General features: G+C 45.6%; 1 long non-coding RNA gene across 1 annotated transcript; it reads left to right on the top strand.

Moving 5' to 3' along the window:
* Nucleotides 1–535: 535 nt before the first annotated feature.
* On the top strand, nt 536–4,326 carry LOC120844884. The gene is made up of 3 exons (XR_005716496.2): nt 536–585; nt 2,459–2,643; nt 4,295–4,326. It is a non-coding gene; the product is annotated as an uncharacterized LOC120844884 (long non-coding RNA).
* The last annotated feature ends 6,070 nt before the right edge of the window (nt 4,327–10,396 follow it).

Here is a 10,396-nt window from a genome sequence, read left to right as displayed (position 1 = left end):
TTTCAGTTGTAGTTCACTGGTACTAGACGGGATTTTTCAAATTGAGCTCAAAGATGCACTCGCGGGTGAGGTGACTAAGCCACGTCTTACTACATTTGCACACGCACGCACAACATCCGGTGTTTCGGAAACCAAGAAAATTGCCCCAGTCTTAGTTTTGTATCGTTCAACAATGGTGTGTATGTACATTCGTGAAAAGTCCGATAATCGAAAACGCAAGCGGAGCATTCGGTCACGGCCTGATATCATGAAAGGAAGCTGCTCAATCGAAACCGAAACTGAGTGGCCAACAAGTTCCCAGAGTGCACTTCGTAAAACGTCAGGTATCCCTTCCTGTCCTCGTTTTTTTTTTTTTTTTTTTTTTTCTTCTTTACTTAGAGTAGCACAGTAGCACGACCATATATTTGGGACTTCGTGTTTAGACTATAACAGACCTCATCCAGCATCCAGCCAGCTGTTGATAGACTTTGCTAGAAAGCCGATCCAGCATCCAATCCAAAGCCGGACAAGGTAAGCAAACGAAAATGGCGAGTGAGACAAAGTGTGCGTTGATTTTTCGTTGGCGTGGTTCGCGGCATGGATCAGGTACGGTGGCTCCTGGGTTAAAAAAATTGCATGTGACCGTGGTGGCGAGTGAAAGCGCTGCGTGTAAATCTATGCGGGGCAGAAATCGCTCGAAGTTACCCGCCCGTGCTTTGATTTTGATGTTCGTGTTTTGTCGGTTTGGTCGTACGTAGGCCTAGTGAACCAACTTTGCTCAACAACGCCGGCAAGCATCATGCTGGTGGTTGACTCGACGGCCTTTCGCCGTATCCCGACGATCGTTTCCTCGGCATGTCCCGCGAGACGGAGTAGCTGTCAAGTAAGAGATGGTACGAGCAGCAGGAAAGAGATGCGGCCGCGGATTATTTCATAGTGGCGAGCGACGGCACTTTTCTACCGTTTACGTTCGCGCACGTATTTGCATCGGCTTATGCCCGTTCGTGGTGTAGATGCCCTTTGCCTTTCGTTGCATCGCGCCGTTTCCACGCTTCGAGCGCACCTTCGGGGCGCCCGGCCGAATACGGGCGAGTGTCGCGCCGCAAGCCTGGCGAGACCGGCGAGACGGCGATCGGTCGGTCGGTCGGCGGCGGCGGCGGCCTCTGTGTGTTGTAAGCGTTGAAGTGAAATTAGGGGGGGGGGGATAGAGTCAATCCTGTGCGCGCGCTAGGCGCATTTGTCACTGACTCTTGGCGTAGGGTGAGGGGAGAAGAGTCGGGCGTCAGGGGCGTCGCCTCACCGTCCCGCTAGCTCGTCGTCCCATCCTCGCGCTTCATCCGGGGGAGACGGGCGGACGGACGGGTGGGTGGGTGTTCTAGCGCTCGTGGCTGGCACCGCACGGTGTCCGGAGATCAAGGCGGTCTCAGAGGGCGACCGCGCCGTGTAGGAGGAGGCATGCAAGCTCGCCGAGATGCCGCTGCCGGTGCATCGGTTTGTGCCGTCCACGAGACGCTTGTCCGTTATTTTATTTATCCTTCGATCAGGGTTTAGATTATCACGGTAACCTTGCATTGGTTACCATACTTCGCACAGTCGTAACAATTTTTTTACAGGTGACTCCTAGAGCCGCTCATATACAAATTTTGCTGCGCGCAATACTTCTTTTTTTTTGCGACACATTTTTTTTTTTTGCATTATAACTTAACGGTATATCGAAACTTTCTGCTCGTAGCGCAATCGTACCAATGCTGAAAAATTCCGCATGTGCTGGCTTAACGTCATCATAGTAAGCACTGCTCGTTTTTCCAAGTTTACATGAAACAAAACTAGGTACCTTCGATGAAAATACGGTGTATGTCCAGGCAGTTAGCGGCATCGTACGCCTTGGTAAGCGCGTGCGCGCGTTGTGAAGTCCACCACCAGCATGGCAGAGGGCCCCGTCTTTACCTAGCGTACGTCATATGCAAGGAATGTATACTCCGTTCGCCCTTAAGCTGAGACTAAAATCTCCGCCTTCAGCACGAGCTCGCTGGCTTCTGCAGTGCTTTGGTTGCGCCTGACTGCGCGTTCGCACTTGTTTTAGCAAGGGCAGAAAGCTCGCGTTAAAGGCTGAGCTTCTAGTCTCAGCTTAAGGATGAACGGAGTATAGTTGAAACGCCATTGCGGTTGCTTGAAAAACTGGACGTAAATAAGCGTAAATTCGTGATACCAAGAAACCTTGATATCACGAAACCGTTGCAAGTAAAAAGCTACAAAGCATGATGTAAACAGACCTTGACGCGCAATGAGCACCGTTTGTTTCTTTTTTACCGCTACTTCTGTCACTTGGCGTATTCCGGAATGCGACGTCGTTCTGTTTCATTGTGGCCGTGCATGCGGATATAGCCATGGAGTTATAATGTATGCTAAAGCTTGCGAAGACTTGACAGTGTGAAGTAACTTGAATGAACATCATGTCTTACCACGCCTTTCATTCTAGTGAGGAGGAGTACAATTCATCGAAGAGAATGACAAAATAACTGTGGCGTCCGTTCCTCTGTTGTGGTTCGTCGTGAGTATGAAACAACGGCGTGTGGCCAAGTGAAATGTCTGGGGCTGACATCTTGTCCCGTGCACCAGACCCTGACTGACCTTCATTCAGAGCATCAAGTTTGCAAAAATGCAGTAAGTATTATTTTGTACTGTTCCTTTTCATCTAAACTCCTGATGATGTGCTAGCACACGTTTTTGAGCTGCCCTCTGTTCGCATGCTTGACCACATTAGCTTGCGTGCAGTTGCTCAATTTAGCTAGCTCCATAATCTTCATAGCGACACATGCACAGTACAGTATATGATTCCACGCAGGTTCGTGGAATCATGGTTCATCCGAAGTGACTCATCAGCTTGCAACTCGAACCGCGGCCCCCTCCCCGATGTGTACGCGGACTTGCTTAAATAGGACTGTTGAAGTTTTTTCTCTCATTCCTGCTTGTAGGTTTCACTGACGATGTTTCCTGCATGGGAGACGAAACGTTTGATTAAATTGTTAATCTTGTTGAGTAAAGTCGGAGCAGTTTTTTTGATCATTATGATTCCCGGCTTTTGGAATATTTTTGCATTTACAGTAGTGACCGAGTCCTTCAATACGCTACTGGTCACAAAACTTTCTCGTAATGCTGTGAGAAAGCATTGCATGCTGCCAAGAACAGCCGTGGTGCTGTCCTACTCTGGAGAGGTTCGACGGACGGCTTAGAGGCTTGTTTTTATGTGCAGCAAGTTTGCTTCGGCGCCGTGCTGTGCAGCTTGTGTTAGTACCTTGAAATATTGTACCAATGGCCAGATTTTGGTGGTTGGTGAGACAGAGATCTCCGCAGGTTTGTACTGGAGGAGCTGACATTTCTTTAACAGTCACGTCACCTGCTAACGCGAGTAAAGGGGGAGGGTTTGTCTGTCCCAGAGTCGTTTGCTGCGGGAAACAAGACGCCGTCGCGTCGTCTGCTACCAGAACTGAAGAAGTGGATCATCTGTTACGCACTGTATGCTGCGAGTGAAGCGATAGAAAACAAACTTGCATTGGGAACTTCTGCTATTTAACGAGGGACGCAATTGACGACCCGTGCTTCACTTGGAAGTGCCAATTCATTCTAAAGCGTCATATGCCTAGGCTCGAGGTATTATGTGACCACAGAGCAGCTGCTTGCAGCACGAGTTTCGTTTTTTATCCCAGGGCAAGTGTGCTTTACGGGATTCTCTCCGATTTTTAGACGGTTGATAGTTTTAAAAAAGGCCGTCCTGAAAGCCCAGGAAATGGCAGTTCTAACGAGGGTACAGGCATCGGGCTAGGCCTAATAGCCACGGACCTATATATCGGATTTTTAAACTTGTGCTTATCGCAGCCAAGCGCAGCGCATCTCATGTGCGTCGCCGACAAATTAATATTGCTTTTTATTTGCTTTGATTGTCAAAAAACATTATAAAACTTTGTGGGAGCATTCATTATTCACCATATAAGCCAAAACTGTGAAGTTCCGAAAATTGGGGCCGTTTCTCCCCTAAAAGGTTATTTGATTAACACAAATGTTTTTTTTTATTAAATTTATGAATATAGCATACAAATTATAACGTCTCTTAAATTTCTACAAAATTTTGTATCACTCTTACTGTGTCTGGCAGCCATTCCAAAGCTACCCAAACCCATGCGAAACACCTTAAAGTTTGAGCGTCCTTCTGAAACTTCCCGAAACCCATGTTTCTGAAACGTTTCTTCCCATTATCAGTGCATAATGTCGATCAGCAAAATGGATAATGCTTTCTTATGCCTTGCTTATCTTGCAGCCTTCGACGCTCAGCTGCTAAGGTCGTGATCGACCTGCACATCCAGAATGGGCACCTACAGCAGCAGAACAACTGCAAGTCTGTTGGGCAGGTGCTCAGGCACGTGGTGTCTTTCAAGCACCAGGGAGAGCAGGCGAGGCCCGGGGAACAGGCGACACCCCAGGAACTGGCCAGGCCTGAACCACCCGAGCTGTTCCTGATGCCTCTCAGCAACATGGAACAGTTTTTCGCTGCAGAAGCGCAGCTGAAGAACTTCACCAACAGGACACTGCCGGTATTTATGTGTCCTCTTTTTCACAATAATGACAGGTATAAGGCTGCGATTATTACTTTGTGGTTTAACTTGGGTTATCTGAATATTTATGCAAATGGGGTTGAAATGTGGACTGAAGCCACTTACTGTAATATTTCAAATGTACGCCCACCCAAACTGTGTTTTAAGCACAGTCGGTGGCAAATTAAAAATGAGTAAGATGCCTCACCTTCATTACGGGCCTTCTGTTATTTATAACAGCAGAGTGCACGCACAGCCAATGCACGATGGAAGGCTATTTATTGTAGAGGACATCCTTAAACTGAACCCTGCAATAGAATTGTGTCAAGGTGGTGCAATGCCAGTTGCAGGTTTTGCAAGTCAGCTTTAGTAGCCTGCGTATAGTTTCTGCAATTGTTAAACTACGATTCATTGAGGCTATTGAAGGGAGAAATGCTGGACGGTGGCCACCAAAAATTAAGTGTTTGTGCGTCGTTACATTTTTGAACAGTTTTTTTCCACCCGAAGGTCGTGTAGGCAAGAGGCCTTCATGTGCACCCTCATTGAACGGCATTTTTCTTGAAATGTTTTCGAGTAAAACATTTCACAACGGGGGAAGTGAAATCGCCCAACACATTGGCCTCTGGGTGCTTACAGTATGTTGGCCTGCAAATAATCATAAATCATGCTGATTTCCCACGACACCTCTGCCCGTTTTATCCTTAGAAGTTAAATTTCGCACCTGCAACAACTCTCGCCGTGAGTATGTGTGCGAAGCACGCACATAACTGCCTGCATGCTTTTTGTGTTTAACGCTCACTTGGCAGAAGGATCAAGATGCTGTAGTATATATTGGGCTTCTTTTGGTTTTATTCCTGTTCTCACTTGAGGCTATAGTCAAGAGATCTATATATTTAAGGTGATAAATTCATTTGTGCTTTTGGCATCTGCTACAGAAGTATAGGTACAGTCTCCGGTAATATGAAAGACCCACTGGGAGCGCGTCGCCGGGGCGGTGGCTGGCGCTGCGAGCGTTCCGGGCAATTCCATTCTGCTTCGAGGGGAGGACGCTCACTCGGGGCTCAGCACAAACTGATAAGCTCGTTACGCTTCAGCTGATCCTCAAGTGAGTGTCCTCCCCTCGAAGCAGAATGGTACTGCCCGGGGCGCTCGCAACGCCCCCGCCAGCCACCGCCCCTGCCACGCTCTCCCAGTGGGTCTTTCATATTGCCGGAGAGTGTACATGCTTGAAAATAACTTTTAGCCTGGTCCAAAATCGCTTCCGAGCGTGCCTACCATATGCGTATGACCAAACACATTCGTAAAAGTTTGCCGGATAAATTTTAATTAATTCTATCTTTATTTTACATAAGTAGTATATTTTCAAAATGAGATGTTAATCTGCCCTAACCGAAGGTCACCCTATGAGAGCAAATAAATTTTCTAAGGTGAAAGACTAACTGTCATTACATCCGCCTCTTCATTCAGGGGGTGTGAGTGCATGCGTTGCTGTGTCTTCAGGCATAGCATACATTAGTCACACAAGCGATTATTACATGTGGCGGGCTTGAGCTGAGTAAGTTGGTTCATTGGCCTACAAAGCCACCACTGAGTGAGCACTAAACAAAAATATGGAAAGAAAACTTCTCACACTGTGCTGCTGTTGGCATTTTGTGCGACTATGCAGACGGTTTTCGTCAATCCCTGCTTCTTATGCCTTTTTCAATTCCAATCTTCGTAAAGTCGTAAAATAGGCAATAAATTTTCAGGGTGACTACTCGGCAGACTAAGCTTTAACAAATTCAAAATGCGCAGGGTCTTGAATGCACTGTTTTGAGAACCACATACATTATTAAAATTACTGAGTAGATGCTGATGAGCAAAGATGATCCATCAAAGTTAGAATATGCAGCTTCTGTCTGGGATCCCGGACTAGTCACTCTCGTATCTACATTGGAAGCCGTTCAGAACAGATCCGCTCGTTTCATCCTCACAAACTATCACCGCACCGCTAGCGTCACCTCTATGAAAACAACTCTCTCATTACCACCTTTATCCCTACGTCGTAAAATTTCTCGTCTTTCCCTATTCCATAAAATGTATCACCATAATTCTTTCCTGCGCGACAAATTAATTGCTCAGCCTGTCTATGTTTCCTCCCGTCTTGATCATCAACATAAGGTGGGCATTCCTAACTCTATCACAACCACGTTTTATTCATCTTTCGTTCCCCGTACATCCCAGGAGTGGAACCACCTTCCCCGGTCGATCGCCATTATCACGGACTCTGAGCCCTTTAAAAGTACAGTAACTAATTACTTTATTACTGAGTGTGTCTAAATATGTATTATGTTATTTGCATTAACCTTCTTGTTGCTCTCCCCCTCTGTAATGCCTTCGGGCCCTGAGGGTATAATAAATGAAATGAAATGAAATGAAATGAAAACGTTCGCACAATTTGGACGATGCAACGAATGTGACTGACTAATGAGATTTAGCGGAGTATGAAGGAAAATATTTTAATCATTCTGGTTTCCTCTAAGACAGGTAGGTTGCCATATATTCAAATATTTTTTACTCTCTCTCCAGTAAATATTGTAAGATTTTGATGCGTGTATAGTGTAGCTTGCTGCATTTATCTGGGCATTCACATTCTCTTACTTGAGACATGTTCATACCATTGTATCTGCATGTGAATAACTTTATTGACATATTGAGAACACCTTTTGTCTTTCTAGGAGGAGCAGCTCGTGTCTCTAGGAGACAGCAAGAACCTGCAGAAGGTGGTTCGAGAGGTGGTGGGACGCCTGTTCTCAAAGCAAGTCCAGGAGCAGTTCTCCCTTCTGGACTACCAAGGAAAGTCAAGGTTCAAGGACGCCATGATGTGCAAGGTGGTCATCGGTAATGCATATTCATTATTAGCTATTAAATTGATGGTATCTCTATTGGAGCTCAATAGACAAGCAAAATCTTTGAAACATGTTGACAATTAAAGGGAAGCTGAAACACTTCTTGAAAAAAAAAAAAGAGTTAGAGGTGTCTTCTGGTGTATTTTTGTCCTGTGAATCGAAATATCGCTTTCGTTTTCCCCGAAGGTGTTACTAGAAACGAGAAAACACGAAAAACTTCAGACCAGTCGTGACGTTGTACTAGGATCTTTGGGCCGCCAAGTATGTGTTGCTCGTGTGGGCAGCACGTGTAATTGCAAGCTTGCCAGTTGTATTTTTCCACACTGACGCCAGTCGTGACATCTATTTCTGACCTTTTTAAAACTAGCAAGAGTTCACGTGCATAGGTTTGACAGGAGCTGAACATGAGTGAGAGCAGAAATTCCGAAAACTCCCAGTATGACGTCACGCCCCGGGAAGGAGGGGCTTCAGCTGTACTTTAGAAATTAGTTCCTGCAGCCTCCGTGCACCAGATGGAAAAATAATTTTGATATTCGTAATCCTGGAGGCCAAATGAAGACTATTTTGGTGTTGTTCCTCAAATACAGAACAGCTTCAGTTTCCCTTAAAGTCTTGCAGCATGCAAAATTTAAGTCGTCAGTTTGTGTCGTTTTTTTTTTTTTAATTCGACTTGCATTCTTTATTATGAATAACTCTCGCGTTAGCATTCTTAGAACCTTCATACCCAAAAGCAGCGTTTTGAAGTAGCTGTGAAAAAAGATTTGGTTGGTCTTGTCTTGTTATCCTGTTAGTTTCCAGGTTGAAAGTCTAATGAAGACCATTTAGAGGCCTTGGTCTGTAGAGTGTCAGTTGGGGAAGTTTTTCTCTCTTTTTAGCCACTCATCTCTGTGCCCTGCCCCCTCTCGCCCCCCGCCCGTCTCGCCCCCCATTTCAGATTAATAGGATGTTGCCTGAAATAGCCATATGCCTCCATAGAATCTGCTCCTTAGCATGGTAGCCAAACCCAGAATCTCCGCCTCTGTGGTTCTCTCTTTCTGTCACCTTTGAATTGCAGGCTAGGTGAGCGACCTATGTTTACACAATGGAAACGCTCACAAACTGCAGTGTGTGAACAGCACCTTAGCTAGTGTGAGAGATATTGGCTTCCCCTATTTCTCAACTAATCTGTGTTATCTGACAATTCTCTTTACAGGTGCCATACAAAGTCGTGCTCAAGGGTGCAGCGTGGACGCGATGGAGGAGCGGCTGACAGGCAGGGAGGCGGGCAGGGGCAATACAGTTAAAATGACGGACGCTCCAATGGCGGTTCCAACCACCTTCAACGATGAGAGACACTGGCTGAGGAGCTAGCTGCTATGGATGCACAAGTCAAAATAAAGAATGTCACGGTAAAAAAAATATTTTATGTTCCCTTCTTGTACTACCCACAATATGCATCTGGGTGACAGATGAATGGGACATGTCGTCTCAACAAGTATACAATAATTGCCATGAGTATACTCTGTACATGGAGAAAGTTAATTGTTCACACAGTATTGTTTCTTAAAATTGCACAAATACTAAACTGGCTTGTTTCGGTCGAAGTCCGAAAAACATACTAAAAACGGTCGGCACCTATAAAAGATATGAAAACCAATAAAATAGTTCGGACTGAGAAATTCAGCATTTCCACATTTAAGTGAATTTGATCTAGTGAGAAGCTAGCTCTGCAAAATTTTAATGCAGTAGGACGTCATACCTGGGCTTTAAAAGCCTGACACAGCTAGCATTCTAGTGGTTCTATGCCGAGTACACTGAATGACAAATACGCTGGCGCTGATCCGCAATTGCACTGGCACTGATCTGTTACGCTGGGACTAATCTGCAATTGGACTGGCTCTGACCTGGAAATACGCTGGCACACTGATGGTTTTCTACCGTACCGCCGGTTCCATGCCGGGGATCTGTGTCGGGAGCTCACTGTTAACATCCCGTATTCCCGGCATCCCGGTTTCCCAATAAGTTCCCGGTACCGGCCGGATTCCGGCATTTGGGCCCGGCCAATGTCGCCCCTTGGGGCGTTTCCGGTACTGGCCGGTATTAGTATCCCGGCAAGCCAATACCGCCCCACCCCCAACCCGACGTGGTGTGCTACTTGGGATGGTCCTCCCCCCCCCCCCCCCCTCCTTTACACGCAAAAAGAAAAAAAAAAAAGTTGGCGTTTTGATGTTTTGCGGGCGCAGACAGGTGACCGATTCATTTTTATTTGTATCCCGGTCCCTTGGATCGAAGATTCTTTCGGCCCTTTCCAATCGAGAAATAGCGGAGAGGATGTTTAAACTGTTTTCTTCCGCAATAATTAGGTACTCACAGGGTGTTCTTCAGCACTATACGAGTGTAAAAATACTCGAATAGATAAGTCAGTCAACAGAGTGCCATGAAACTTTTTGCTAAGGTGTTTTTAGGTGGCGCATTGATCATACTCGAATTGTGAATGTGGACTTCTGAAAAAAAAAAAAAAAATCGCAAACATTTTTTTTTTTTTTTTTACGTTGAAGGAGTACGGAAGCAAGCCACCCGTCGGATGAAGTCGCTACTCGCATATCATACCAAATGCATGCAAATATGCTGGATCTTCCTTGGTGTGTTAATCTCTAGGAATATTTTAAAGTTTTTGTACAATGCGGCACTATATCTGACTAACAGCGTCAACCCGACGGTTTGCTTCTATTTTGCTCCCGCGCATAGGAAAAAAAATAGTTTGTCTTTTTTTGCATATTTTGTCCTTGAAACCTACACTCACAAAATTTGTGTATACTATCAACGCACGACCTAAATACACCTTTGTAAAAATATGGAAGATGTTTAACAAATCTCTGTAATGCGAAATTAAAGCGCCGCTTTTTATGCGTTTAGATGTTGCGATATACCGTGCTAAAGAATTCGAGGAAAAAATATCTA

Source organism: Ixodes scapularis, unplaced genomic scaffold, assembly GCF_016920785.2.
Source record: "Ixodes scapularis isolate PalLabHiFi unplaced genomic scaffold, ASM1692078v2 ptg003683l_1__unscaffolded, whole genome shotgun sequence".
NCBI classification, from domain to species: Eukaryota; Metazoa; Arthropoda; class Arachnida; order Ixodida; family Ixodidae; genus Ixodes; species Ixodes scapularis.
Note: the sequence above shows the minus strand (reverse complement) of the source record. Positions and strands in the feature narration are given on the sequence as shown.